The sequence below is a fragment of the Pseudophryne corroboree genome, chromosome 11, assembly GCF_028390025.1.
Source record: "Pseudophryne corroboree isolate aPseCor3 chromosome 11, aPseCor3.hap2, whole genome shotgun sequence".
NCBI lineage: Eukaryota > Metazoa > Chordata > Amphibia > Anura > Myobatrachidae > Pseudophryne > Pseudophryne corroboree.
Genome location: NC_086454.1, coordinates 265,621,833 through 265,637,332, shown reverse-complemented (window position 1 = coordinate 265,637,332; position 15,500 = coordinate 265,621,833). Strand labels below are relative to the sequence as shown.

Below are 15,500 nucleotides of genomic sequence, written 5' to 3'. Positions count from 1 at the left end.
GGTGTGGGTCCGGGGTGCGGGACCGCATCATGTCGGCACAGGTCGGCTACCCCAGGGCAGCACACAGGTGAAAATTAGTAAGGGTTAATAAGAAGCACATAAGTGCTATGTAAGCTAGGTGTGATTAAAATAATACAAAAATATATACAATGTGATAGGGAAACACATAAGTATTGTATTTCAGAGAGGCATGGATGTGTCAGCATTAGGAGGGATTGCTGACTCCAGAGTGCCATTGGAGAAGTTAGGGGTGTCTCCAGGTAAGCTGGCGCTCAGATACTGTAGGAGCTATTATCATGTGGCCTTACACTGGGCTATTAGACCCAGACATATTTGTCATTATTTATGCGGTGGGTTTGGGGTGCGATTTTCCCTGTGTTGGTATGGCTAGGCTGATTCAGGTTGGCACACCCTAACACTTTATTAACACTTATGTTTTTCCCTGTCACATTGTATATATTTTTGCATTATTTTAATCACACTTCACTTACATAGCACTTATGTGCTTCTTATTAACCCTTACTAATTTTCACCTGTGTGCTGCCCTGGGGTAGCCGACCTGTGCCGACATGATGGGGTCCCGCACCCCGGACCCACACCTAGTATTAGGGACAACCAGTGACAGAGACACCTTACCGTTCGGCCTGGGGGCTTAACCCTATATCTGCAGATATATGCAACTAAGATCTCTGTATTATCTGATTATTATCTAGTATTATTTCTCACTCAGTGTGCATTAGGGATAGCTATATGTTTTTCTGTTACCCAGAATTACCCCTCCCTTTTAGCACCTGAGTGACATCACAATCTGTTTGAGCAGCTTACCAATAAATGTGCATGATACTTATTTGACAGACTGTATCATCATGAAAAAATTATGCAATGAGAATTTTTAGTTTTCAATTCTCATTGTATTCTCTCACAATTTTTTCATGACTTATCATGCATCCATGAGGAAAGTATCACCTTCAAAAAAAAGTTTTTTTGAGAAGTCAGTTTTTTGAAAAGTGATAATTTTCCCCTATGGCTGCAGCCGCTGTTCCCTCCTGCACCCCCTGCCGCCACTGTGTCCTGCAGCCCGGCTCACCTCGCTGCAGCCGAGCCCCCCCCCCTCTCACTTTGCGACCTGCCCCCACCAACACATGCCCCACCCTGCAGCCACTGCCCCCTCCCCCCCCTTCCCCCCCACAGCCTGTGCTTTATCACCTGGGGTGCCTGGCTGCAGAGATCGCAGCCGAGGCACCCCCGCCTCCCAGCTTCCTCCCCCCCATTTCCCTCCTCTGCTGCACAAGCTTCTGTGAAGAGATTCAGAGGCTGTTCGCCATCCCAGTATGGCAGACAGTTTCACTGTCAAACTCTGGAAAAAAATTATTTCACAAATGTCACAATTTCTACATTCCATGAGGAGTGTAGAGATTGTGACTTTTAAAGGATAATGACTATGCCCCAATGACTGGCACCCACTGTGTATGACTGTGGCAGCACTACCTGCTATAACTCACACGTTCTGTCTGACATGGACTACTATGAGACGTGATTGCATTTACATCTGCTACCAAACACTAGCTGAAAATAAGTCCTTTTTTCTCCTGTCTTTGTGGATGTAGAAATGTAGGTTTATGGCTAAGCTATGTTTATAGTTGAGGGTTGTAAAGCCATGCAAACCTCTATTGATCAGAGACCTTATTTAAACATAACCTACTGTATTTATTTGCTCTGTTCAGCTAACTCAAACAAAAAGGGACAGTCTTTAAGTAAATCCCTGCGTGACACTGCTGCCGCCCGGTTTATACATTGGAGATACAGATGTTTCCAATCTGTACAGTTTGTGTCTCACATCAATATGAGATGAAGCAGGCTTGATTTTGGCTGGGAGAAATGCCAGGCCTTAGATACATTGTTAACTCATACGCGTTGACTCTGTGAGCGGCTCTTTCTGCCCCGTGCTCTAGGGTACAAGTTTGAACACTTATTTCCCTCTACTGACTTAAATTCTTTCAAAAAAAAAAGAAAAAGATTTCCAGCTATAATCAGATAAAATAAACATTGTAGCCTCATTTGCACACATCACATTTGTAGGCCTAGATTCATAAAAAGTAATAAATATTTAAGACAAGCCATGGTTATATGTCTTCCTGGGCCTTATTTCACCTTTTCTCTGAACTATAGCGTTACCTGCAGTTTGACCACCCCTATGAGGAAGGGATGTCCCACTTACATTATACTGCAAATGATACCATTGTTATTTATTGATGAAAAACAGTTATGTATCTGGGTCTGGGACTCCAGGTCGACAACAAAAAGTCGACACACCTTAGGTCGACACCAATTGGTCGACACACCTTAGGTCGACATGGACAAAAGGTTGACATGGAAAAAGGTCGACATGAGTTTTTTATGTTTTTTTGGTGTCGTTTTCATCGTAGAGTGACCGGGAACCCCAATTAGTGTACCGTGTTCGCTCGCCATGCTTCGGGCATGGCGCCTTCGCTCCGCTCCGCTTTGCTCGGCACAGATTACCGTTCCAGTCTTAGTCCACATGGATCGTTAAGTATGAAAAGGTTCCAAAAAAGAAAAAATTGTGAAAAACTCATGTCGACCTTTTTCCATGTCGACCTTTTGGCCATGCCGACCTAAGGTGTGTCGACCAATTGGCGTCGACCTAAGGTGTTTCGACCTTTTTGTTGTCGACCTGGAGTCCGGATACCATGTATCTGCTGAAAAATGATTGGCCTGCTGCGTGTTACTGTGTGAACTGACCCTCCGGAACCGGGCAGCTGGCGAAGGTTTCCTGGCTGCAGTCAGTTAACATTGCTGTCTGTCTGCATTTAAAACATATGTATAAATCAAAAAGGGTTACCAGTCATCTCTGGACTCATACCATGCATATGAAAGTATGGACACATAAAATACATGTGCAGCATGGCTTCCTTGCCGATATTTCATACAGTGTATACTATGTATTATATGTCTGCATCGTAACAAATAACCAGTGGCGGTTTTTAACTATGGGCTGCAGTTCTGCAGCCCCTCCAGGTAAAATCTGCCACCCAGATCAGTGTCAGTGAAGCTAGATACAGTTTGTGAGACTGCACTGACTTCACTGTGACTGGCAGTGACTGCCTATTGGAAGTTCTACCTTCCAGTCACAGACACTACAGGCAGGCCCACTGGGAGGTCTATCCTCCCTCCGGGCCTGCCAGACCGGGCGGCAATTAGCAGAGAGCTACTGTAGCTTCTTGTAGGAATTTAAAAGAAAAGTATTGGGAACCGCACAAGTCCTAGATCTGATAGATAGTAGCCTCTGAAAAACTGAAATTATACCTGAATTACTTCTGGATATAGCAACCAAGTGTGTGTGGATAATTAATCCTAATACCAGTGCTTGTTGCTTTCAGTGGTGCTCCCAAGAGTCAAATACGGCAGTCAAGAAAAAAAACAAAACAAAGAGGTGTTGGAGAGTAGACTCTTTTTTGGGAGCACTCTAATTCAGAGGGTAGCAGTGTAATATATTGATACTGATAAAACAATTTTTATTAGGTAACTCATAAAATGAAATTTGAGGAGTATCTGTGTAGAAGTATAAAAGCTTTGCGAAAATATGAAAAAGATTTATAAATAGCACGTGATATCCATATCACAATCTACCAGTTGCCGGAAATTAATAGCTGTGGTACCAGAATTAACTAGACCTTGCACATTGAAACTCATGTAAAATATGACCATCATTTGTTCAGCAGATATCCATTGTGGATTATTAATGCAGAGAATTAAATCATTGGTCATGTGAGAATCGAGTACCCAATAGTATATGTATAGGTGACACTGTTGGGGAGTCAATTTATTGCAGTACCAGGGTGTTCAGAGGTGGTCTCCCATCCTAGTACTAACTCGGCCTTTCACTGCTTAGCTTCCAAGGTCAAAAGAGATTGGGTATCTCCATTGAGGTATGACCGCAAGTATTGTACTCACCCTCTTGAGTCACCCAGGTATATGCAGCCACCTGGTTTAATTACCATGTGACATAATAGCCACAGGTGAAATGCAGGTATGGGTGACGGCCTGATATGTGGGAAAAAGGTTTTTTTGAGACCACGCAACGTCCACAATTAGAACTAGCCTTTCACCGTTATGAACAATTTTATTAAGTAGTATCCTTATGAAAACCAAGTGCCCAATGGTTTAGGTGCAGATGACGCTATATTGGGGAGTCAATTTGTTGCAGTACCAGGGTGTTTAGAGGTGGTCACCCATCCTAATACTAGCTCGGCCTTTCACTGCTTAGCTTCCAAGGTCAGAAGAGATTGGGCATCTCCAGTGAGGTATGACCGCAAATATTGTACTCACCCTCTTGAGTCATCAAAATTTGTGAGTTATAACCAATGGAAATCAAAGATTTGTATATATATATATATATATATATATATATATATATGTATGTTGCAATAGTCAGCAGTAATATAAGATTATGTGCAGTCACCTGGCTTGGTCACCCTGTGACCTATCAACCACAATAAAGGTATATATATGAATGAAGGCCTATTATGTGGGAAAAATTCCTTGACACCACACAACGTCCACAATTAGGACTTGCGTTTCACTCCTAGGAAGCCCAGAGGGCACCAGAATGGCCGTATCAAGTTAGACCAAAATATAAGTGCAAGATACATTTGTGCTGCACAATAACCAATAGAAATTGAAAATTTGTGTATATATATATATATAAATGGTGCAATAGTCAGCAGTAATATAAAATTATGTGCAGTCACCTGGCTCGGTCACCCTGTGACCTATCAACCACAATAAAGGTATATGAATGAAGGCCTATTATGTGGAAAAAATTCCTTGACACCACACAACGTCCACAATTAGGACTTGCCTTTCACTCCTAGAAATCCCAGAGGGCGTATCAAGTTAGACCAAAAAATATATAAGTGCAAGATATAATTGTGCTGCACAGACTGCAATATAGCAGTGATTTTTCAAAATAATGAAATATAATTATTCACCCCTGTGCACTGAACCAGACAATTGCTACAATGTTATTGATGCCTAATGCCTGGAACCTATAGTGAGTACCTGCAAGGCTTAGACTAGGTGCTTGTAAGGGTTTGCACCGTTTGTAATTGCTTGAGCCCAATGAGCACTAAGTTCAGAGCGTTTGCTGGAATATGCCGTTGTTGAATGAAATGAGGTAAATTTCAGAAGAGAGACTGTCAATGATATCTGTGAAATTGACAGTGACTTGCTATTAATGTTTATGGCAAGTATAGTTAAACCAGCTTTGTACACCTTAATATTGGAAAGAAAGAGGCAATAAAATCCTTATGGTATTGCTAGCTAGGATAGTTTATCCAGTGGCATTCTTAACAATAATATAAGAGTGACAAAGTAGCTCTGTTTGGAAATAGAGTATCTCTATTGTTTCAAATGTTGGTATGCATGGTTTTTACCCATGCATATAGTGCTCAAATGGCTGTAATATTATTGTTAAGAATACCACTGGATAAACTATCCTAGCTAGCAATACCATAAGGATTTTATTGCCTCTTTCTTTCCAATATTAAGGTGTACAAAGCTGGTTTAACTATACTTGCCATAAACATTAATAGCAAGTCACTGTCAATTTCACAGATATCAAACGGTGCAAACCCTTACAAGCACCTAGTCTAAGCCTTGCAGGTACTCACTATAGGTTCCAGGCATTAGGCATCAATAACATTGTAGCAATTGTCTGGTTCAGTGCACAGGGGTGAATAATTATATTTCATTATGTTGAAAAATCACTGCTATATTGCAGTCTGTGCAGCACAATTATATCTTGCACTTATATATTTTTTGGTCTAACTTGATACGGCCATTCTGGTGCCCTCTGGGATTTCTAGGAGTGAAAGGCAAGTCCTAATTGTGGACGTTGTGTGGTGTCAAGGAATTTTTTCCACATAATAGGCCTTCATTCATATACCTTTATTGTGGTTGATAGGTCACAGGGTGACCGAGCCAGGTGACTGCACATAATCTTATATTACTGCTGACTATTGCACCATATATATATATATATATATACAAATTTTCAATTTCTATTGGTTATTGTGCAGCACAATTGTATCTTGCACTTATATTTTGGTCTAACTTGATACGGCCAATCTGGTGCCCTCTGGGCTTCCTAGGAGTGAAAGGCAAGTCCTAATTGTGGACGTTGTGTGGTGTCAAGGAATTTTTCCCACATAATAGGCCTTCATTCATATATATACCTTTATTGTGGTTGATAGGTCACAGGGTGACCAAGCCAGGTGACTGCACATAATCTTATACTACTGCTGACTATTGCAACATATATATATATATATATATATATATATATATATATATATATATATATACAAATCTTTAATTTCCATTGGTTATAACTCACAAATTTTGATGACTCAAGAGGGTGAGTACAATATTTGCGGTCATACCTCACTGGAGATGCCCAATCTCTTCTGACCTTGGAAGCTAAGCAGTGAAAGGCCGGGCTAGTATTAGGATGGGTGACCACCTCTGAACACCCTTATACTGCAACAAATTGACTCCCCAATATAGCATCATCTGCACCTAAACCATTGGGCACTTGGTTTTCATAAGGATACTACTTAATAAAATTGTTCATAACGGTGAAAGGCTAGTTCTAATTGTGGACGTTGCGTGGTCTCAAAAAAACCTTTTTCCCGCATAACAGGCCGTCACCCATACCTGCATTTCACCTGTGGCTATTATGTCACATGGTAATTAAACCAGGTGGCTGCATATACCTGGGTGACTCAAGAGGGCGAGTACAATACTTGCGGTCATACCTCACTGGAGATGCCCAATCTCTTTTGACCTTGGAAGCTAAGCAGTGAAAGGCCGGGTTAGTACTAGGATGGGAGACCACCTCTGAACACCCTGGTACTGCAATAAATTGACTCCCCAACACAGTGTCACCTATACATATACTATTGGGTACTCGATTCTCACATGACCAATGATTTAATTCTCTGCATTAATAATTCACAATGGATATCTGCTGAACAAATGATGGTCATATATTACATGAGTTTCAATGTGCAAGGTCTAATTAATTCTGGTACCACAGCTATTAATTTCCGGCAACTGGTAGATTGTGATATGGATATCACGTGCTATTTATAAATCTTTTTCATATTTTCGCAAAGCTTTTATACTTCTACGCAGATACTCCTCAAATTTCATTTTATGAGTTACCTAATAAAAATGGTTTTATCAGTATCAATATATTACACTGCTACCCTCTGAATTAGAGTGCTCCCAAAAAAGAGTCTACTCTCCAACACCTCTTTGTTTTGGGTTTTTGCTTCTTGTAGGAAGCCAGTTACCTGCCTCTTAAACTCTAGCCGGATTCTATGGACTGTAGCCGATGCAGTCCACAGAAACCAGCGTCTGTGAACTGTACATAGTGCAGGTGCTGGAACCCAGGTGGCAGCGGGGACAAGATGGCGGATACCCGGTAGCATCATCAGCGGCAGCCCTCCTCCTCCAGTAATGTAGGAGCCGCCACTGTGTGTAACTACAGTATATGCTCCCCTTCCCTCCCCCCACAGAATTCAGTGTCCCACAGGGAATGGGGTGGGGGTGGGGGGGGGGGGAGCACTCTCTCTGAACCATGGCATCTATACAGCACATGGGAGAGCCTGGGGGCAGCCCTGCAGCTCATGGAGTGCTGTGCACACCTTCAGGGTTATGGAAACGTGTTAGCGACAGAAATTAAGCCATGCACCTTGCTTTGATGCCATGCCCCTTATCCTGGCGCACATCAGAGGGTCCGTCTTCCCACCTCCCAAATGTTGCTTTCCATTATTGCTATAAAGAACTCAATGTACTGTTCTGACATACAGTATGTAAGATAAGTAGACAATCTGTCATAATGCCCCTTTCATTGAATGGCAGAGCGGGATGGCATTGTATGACAGCTACAGGTACGCAGGTTGACTATTTCATATAGCAATCATGTTGCCCTGAAACTGACCTATTTTGTCTTGAAAAAAGGTCCATTAGAAATCCTAAAAGAAAGTTTACAGCCATAAGTACAGCTGGCAAACATGAGAGATTTTTATGTGATCCCGAGCTGGGTCGTTTTTGGCAGCGCTTGTTGGAGTTTCTCCATCGCTGTGTATTTTAATGCAAATAACATGTATCTGTATTTTTACTGTATAAAATATTATATGAGTGTTGGATTTCTCTTCACTGATCTCTGTGTTACCCATCTCAGGGGTCTATTTACTAAGCCTTGGAAGGAGATAAAGTCGCTTGAGATAAAGTACCAGCCAATCGGCTCCTAACTGCCATGTCACAGGCTGAGTTTGAAAAATGACAGTTAGGAGCCGATTGGCTGGGACTTTATCTCTGTCGGATTTATCTCCATCCAAGGCTTAGTAAATACTGTAGTCTCCTCAGTCTGTAAACATATTTTTAATTATGAAGCTTTGCAAATTAGTGTTCCGTCCGGAATCTTTGCCCAATGTTTTATTATTATCAATATCAGGGGTGTAACTAGTCTTCTAATCATTCCCATTGAAATAATAAAAGTCACTGCCAAGTGCTGGGTTTAGTTTTGGTCACCTTGCCCCACTCACCGATGGCTGGATGTGGGATTGTGGGACCGATTCAGGATGGGTTGTAGTTGTGCGAAAAATCGCACATCTACAATCCTTTACACTGACATGCAGGGGGACACCCAGCACAGGACAAGTCCGCCCCGCATGTCGGGTTCTCCCTCCCCCCAGCTAACATGCGAGCGCTTCGCTAAAACTAAAATACAAGTTAAATAACAAGAAATTGAAGCAAAGATCATTTCTACACAAATTACAAGCAAGGTCAATATGCATCCGCGAGTTACACAATGTGTGACTCCATGGGGCTTATTCATTTATAGATGTTCTGACATGATGTGCGGCTGCCTTTCCTGCCCAGATAACCCTCTTAGTATTACCATGCAAAGTGCTGAACCTCACAGCTAATTGCCATACAGAATGAGAGGAAATCACAATGCCAAATAATACCAGGCTGATTAATGCCTAACGACCTGGAGTGCTGCTCATTCCACAGATTAAGCGCTCCAGATACAAATTCTGCAATACATTGCTACGCTCACAGAGCCATAGAGATACTCTATTCTCACAACCAGTCACAGGTTCCAGGTCCTCGTTCTTGTGGAAAACCGCAGAGCAATATCTGAAGAAATCAGATTATGACACTTAACTCTATTCTGATACAATTTCATTATCTCTTCCATCTTTGAGCAAGAAAACTATTTCCTTAATTTATGAAATATAAATACAGAGAAACATTATTATTGAAAGAGAAAGCAGAGTCACATGTGGCACTGTAAATAATGCCTTTTATCAGCTGCATTAATCACTTTATTTATGATAGGCCGGCCCTGTTAATATGCGGAGCCAATAGTAACTACTCTTCATCTGAACGCTAAGTAGTGTGGTTTGGCAGCAAATATCCAGAATTTATTTGTTTTTTCCTTCCTTTCTGGCTCTGCATGGAAAGTGTAATTCAACACACCCGTTCTCTTTGGATGCTAGGCCGCTGGTTGCAGGTTACATGGACTGACTGGAAATGCTCATTTAACCCACAAGTGCTGATAGTGGTGGAACTTGTGAGCGGTGGGCCCAGGTGCAGAAATATGCTTTGGGCCCCCCTCCACCATCCCAGCCCACCCCACCCCAAGTTAATTATATGCAACACCGCAGAGGGTGACAGAGAGTGGCAGTGGGTGATGTGGAGAGGCATAGGTGACATGGAGAGATTGTTAGGGAGTGGCAGAGGGTGGCTGGAAGAGGGTGGTGGGGAGAGAGAGGCAGTGGGTGACGAGGAGTGGGTGAAACAGAGAGGCAGTAATGTCTTGGCAATCCTGTGATATCAGAACTTCACAACTTGTATACAGGGAGCAGCAAGAATATTTTACTCCAAAGATGATCTTACAAATGAACCTACTGTCCAGTATGTGAGTGAAAAGGTGATGTCTTAAGGTGCATACACACTTGCCGAGAAAGTAAATGACATTGCTCATTTTCACGCTTTCGGAGCGACGTCGTTTACTTTCTATGCAAGCGTGTATGCCGGCGACGACGAGCGATGCGCGGCCCTGTGGGTCATTATTGACCCTCGCTGTTGGCCGTGCATGCAGCTCAATTTGGACTGTCGTCCAAGAGTTGCCGGCATGGCCCGGCCGCGGCGTGACATCACTGAGCGATATGGTCGTCATAACACTCAGTGTGTATGCACTGCCGCCGACTGCCCGGCCTTGGAGAGGGAAACACTAGGTGACATCACTCATAGAGCACATCGCCTAGTACTGTAAAAATATAAATAAATACAAAAAAAAAAAGAATGTTGAAACTGTAACTGGTTGCAGAGGAGCAGTGCTGATGCATTGGGCACAATATGAGATTTCAATAACTAGTTAACTAATGGTGGGTACACTACACACTAGACGATTTGCTCCATGACTGATATCGTCTAGTGTTTTCCCTCCCTTCCCCGGCGGACGGCCTAGTGCATACACACTGTACAATATCGCTAGTGATATCGTACGGTGACGTGATGCCGCGGCCGGCCTGGGCATGCAGTTTTGGATAATATGTCCAAAATAAGTCGCATGCACAGCCGACAGTGGGGAACAATAACAATGTGTGGAACCGCTCATCCTTCATCGTAGCATACACGCTGGGCGATATTTTAAGCAATATCGTTCAGAAGGCTGAAAACGAGCGATATCATCAAAAATATCGTCTAGTGCGTATGCACCTTAAGAATGGTCTGACACAGCCAATATAATGCTAATTTAGTACTACCGAGCAGTATAACAACAGTACATATTGCTTCAGCATAATAAACGTTGTGTAATATGTAACAAGATATCTGATGGGGTCAATTGATTATATTTTTAATTGATAGATTGTTAGGAAAAGGTTAACAAAATGACTTTCCGCCACCTGGGTTTAAAACTGTACATTCAGTCATGTATTTTACTGGGGTACTTTATGTATTTGTGTAGGAAAACCTGCCACTGGTTATAAATAGTGTAATTTAGCATTTGTAGAATTTAGTGATCATTGGTGCAAAATCCAATATTACAAAATCCATATAAAAGATGTTAAACCTACTGGACCTCTTTTATGATGTGCAAAACAGCCAAGCCATGGCTCACAACACTTTAAGTGAGGGAATTGGGACAGGGACAGTGGTGGAAATTGTGCAAAAATATAACTTGGGCCCCCCTCCTCCACCCCAACCCAAGTTCACATTATATGCCACATGGCATTGGGTGACAGGGAAATGGTAGCAGCATAAGGCAGGGGGAGGAAGAGGGTGAAAATGGAAGGCAATAGGAGGCAGAGGGTGACAGCAGAATGAAGGGGGAGACAGGGGGAGGAAGTGGATGACAGCGAGAGACAGTGGGTGAGAGGGGGAGGAAGTGGGTGATAGGGAGAGACAGTGGGTGATAGGGGTACAAGCACAATGTCCTGCGCGGTGCAGAGAAACAGAATAAATGTACAGCTGTATGTTAATAAGAGGCAGTAAGTGGCTTTGATCATCTGTGCTGATAGGTAGGAGAACTCTATCACTCGGGCACACACAAGGTAAGGGACAGGTCCCTCAGGCAGTGGGGTCCACCCTGCTCTCTGTACTGGGCAATTCATCCGACATTGTTCAAAATGGTCTGCGGTAGGACCAGGGAATATCTCATTGCTGGTCTGGGCAGCAGTGGGACCCTTAGGTTTCAGGGGACCCTGGTGCAATGCTCCTGCTGCACTTATGGTAGTTCTACCTCTGGACAGAGGTGTAGCCAAATCCCAGAAAGGCTATATTTACTTCATGAAGGAGACATTAGCCATGAGTGTGCCTAGTTCCTGCTAGAGATGAGCGGGTTCGGTTCCTCGGAAACCGAACCCGCCCGAACTTCATGTTTTTTTACACGGGTCCGAGCGACTCGGATCTTCCCGCCTTGCTCGGTTAACCCGAGCGCGCCCGAACGTCATCATCCCGCTGTCGGATTCTCGCGAGGCTCGGATTCTATCGCGAGACTCGGATTCTATATAAGGAGCCGCGCGTCGCCGCCATTTTCACACGTGCATTGAGATTCATAGGGAGAGGACGTGGCTGGCGTCCTCTCCGTTTAGAGAAGAGAGTGAGACAGTAGAGAGAGACACAGTAGTAGTAATTTTGGGGAGCATTATTAGGAGGAGTACTACTATACTACTACTACTTGCTGAAGTGATATTAGATTAGATAGTGTGACTGTATTAATTATCTGACTTGTGGGGGAGACACTGACAGTGGGGAGCAGTTAGAGTCTGAGAGCAGGACTCAGGAGTACATATAACGTACAGTGCACACTTTTGCTGCCAGAGTCAGTGCCACACTGCCATTGTGACCACACTGACCACCAGACCAGTATAATATATTTTGTGATTGTCTGCTTAGGAGTACTACTTGCAAGTTGCTGATAGTGTGACCAGTGACCTGACCACCAGTTTAATAATCAATCACCACCACCAGTTTAATATATATATATATATATATATATATATATAATTGTATATAATATATATATATATATATAATATTGTATACCACCTACCCGTGGTTTTTTTTTCTCTGCGGTGCTGCTGAGCTGACAGTGTCCAGCAGGTCCGTCATCAGTCATTACATAATAAATATATATACCTGTCCGGCTGCAGTACTAGTGATATTATATATACATATACAGGTTGAGTATCCCTTATCCAAAATGCTTGGGACCGGAAGTATTTTGGATATCGGATTTTTCCGTATTTTGGAATAATTGCATACCATAATGAGGTATCATGGCGATGGGACCTAAGTCTAAGCACAGAATGCATTTATGTTACATATACACCTTATACACGCAGCCTGAAGGTAATTTTAGCCAATATTTTTAATAACTTTGTGCATTAAACAAAGTGTGTGCACATTCACACAATTCATTTATGTTTCATATACACCTTATACACACAGCCTGAAGGTCATTTAATACAATATTTTTAATAGCTTTGTGTATTAAACAAAGTTTGTGTACATTGTGCCATCAGAAAACAAAGATTTCACTATTTTGCTCTCGCTCAAAAAATTCCGTATTTTGGAATATTCCGTATTTCGGAATATTTGGATATGGGATACTCAACCTGTATATTGATTTCATCTCATTATCATCCAGTCTATATTAGCAGCAGACACAGTACGTTAGTCCACGGCTGTAGCTACCTCTGTGTCGGCACTCGGCAGTCCATCCATAATTGTATACCACCTCCCCGTGGTTTTTTTTCTTTCTTTCTTCTTTGTACATACTACTATAGTATAGTAGCTTACTGTAGCAGTCTGCGGTGCTGCTGAGCTGACAGTGTCCAGCAGGTCCGTCATCAGTCATTACATAATAAATATATATACCTGTCCGGCTGCAGTACTAGTGATATTATATATACATATATATTGATTTCATCTCATTATCATCCAGTCTATATTAGCAGCAGACACAGTACGTTAGTCCACGGCTGTAGCTACCTCTGTGTCGGCACTCGGCAGTCCATCCATAATTGTATACCACCTCCCCGTGGTTTTTTTTTTTATTCTTTCTTCTTTGTACATACTACTATAGTATAGTAGCTTACTGTAGCAGTCTGCGGTGCTGCTGAGCTGACAGTGTCCAGCAGGTCCGTCATCAGTCATTACATAATAAATATATATATACCTGTCTGGCTGCAGTACTAGTGATACTATATATACATATATATTGATTTCATCTCATTATCATCCAGTCTATATTAGCAGCAGACACAGTAAGTTAGTCCACGGCTGTAGCTACCTCTGTGTCGGCACTCGGCAGTCCATCCATAATTGTATACCACCTCCCCGTGGTTTTTTTTTCTTCTTTCTTCTTTGTACATACTACTATAGTATAGTAGCTTACTGTAGCAGTCTGCGGTGCTGCTGAGCTGACAGTGTCCAGCAGGTCCATCATCAGTCATTACATAATAAATATATATATACCTGTCCGGCTGCAGTACTAGTGATACTATATATACAACATATATATTGATTTCATCTCATTATCATCCAGTCTATATTAGCAGCAGACACAGTACGTTAGTCCACGGCTGTAGCTACCTCTGTGTCGGCACTCGGCAGTCCATCCATAATTGTATACCACCTCCCCGTGGTTTTTTTTTTTCTTTCTTCTTTGTACATACTACTATAGTATAGTAGCTTACTGTAGCAGTCTGCGGTGCTGCTGAGCTGACAGTGTCCAGCAGGTCCGTCATCAGTCATTACATAATAAATATATATATACCTGTCTGGCTGCAGTACTAGTGATACTATATATACATATATATTGATTTCATCTCATTATCATCCAGTCTATATTAGCAGCAGACACAGTACGTTAGTCCACGGCTGTAGCTACCTCTGTGTCGGCACTCGGCAGTCCATCCATAATTGTATACCACCTCCCCGTGGTTTTTTTTTTTCTTTCTTCTTTGTACATACTACTATAGTATAGTAGCTTACTGTAGCAGTCTGCGGTGCTGCTGAGCTGACAGTGTCCAGCAGGTCCGTCATCAGTCATTACATAATAAATATATATATACCTGTCCGGCTGCAGTACTAGTGATACTATATATACAACATATATATTGATTTCATCTCATTATCATCCAGTCTATATTAGCAGCAGACACAGTACGTTAGTCCACGGCTGTAGCTACCTCTGTGTCGGCACTCGGCAGTCCATCCATAATTGTATACCACCTCCCCGTGGTTTTTTTTTTTTTCTTTCTTCTTTGTACATACTACTATAGTATAGTAGCTTACTGTAGCAGTCTGCGGTGCTGCTGAGCTGACAGTGTCCAGCAGGTCCGTCATCAGTCATTACATAATAAATATATATATACCTGTCCGGCTGCAGTACTAGTGATACTATATATACAACATATATATTGATTTCATCTCATTATCATCCAGTCTATATTAGCAGCAGACACAGTACGGTAGTCCACGGCTGTAGCTACCTCTGTGTCGGCACTCGGCAGTCCATCCATAAGTATACTAGTATCCATCCATCTCCATTGTTTACCTGAGGTGCCTTTTAGTTGTGCCTATTAAAATATGGAGAACAAAAATGTTGAGGTTCCAAAATTAGGGAAAGATCAAGATCCACTTCCACCTCGTGCTGAAGCTGCTGCCACTAGTCATGGCCGAGACGATGAAATGCCAGCAACGTCGTCTGCCAAGGCCGATGCCCAATGTCATAGTACAGAGCATGTAAAATCCAAAACACCAAATATCAGTAAAAAAAAGGACTCCAAAATCTAAAATAAAATTGTCGGAGGAGAAGCGTAAACTTGCCAATATGCCATTTACCACACGGAGTGGCAAGGAACGGCTGAGGCCCTGGCCTATGTTCATGG

The 15,500-nt window shown here is 42.4% G+C and overlaps 3 pseudogenes; 1 reads left to right on the top strand and 2 right to left on the bottom strand.

The window, feature by feature from the left end:
- Positions 1–3,841: 3,841 nt before the first annotated feature.
- Positions 3,842–3,961, bottom strand: LOC134971417 (5S ribosomal RNA; annotated as a pseudogene).
- A 255-nt stretch (positions 3,962–4,216) lies between these two features.
- LOC134971392 (5S ribosomal RNA) lies at positions 4,217–4,336 on the bottom strand (annotated as a pseudogene).
- A 2,486-nt stretch (positions 4,337–6,822) lies between these two features.
- LOC134971172 (5S ribosomal RNA) lies at positions 6,823–6,942 on the top strand (annotated as a pseudogene).
- The last annotated feature ends 8,558 nt before the right edge of the window (positions 6,943–15,500 follow it).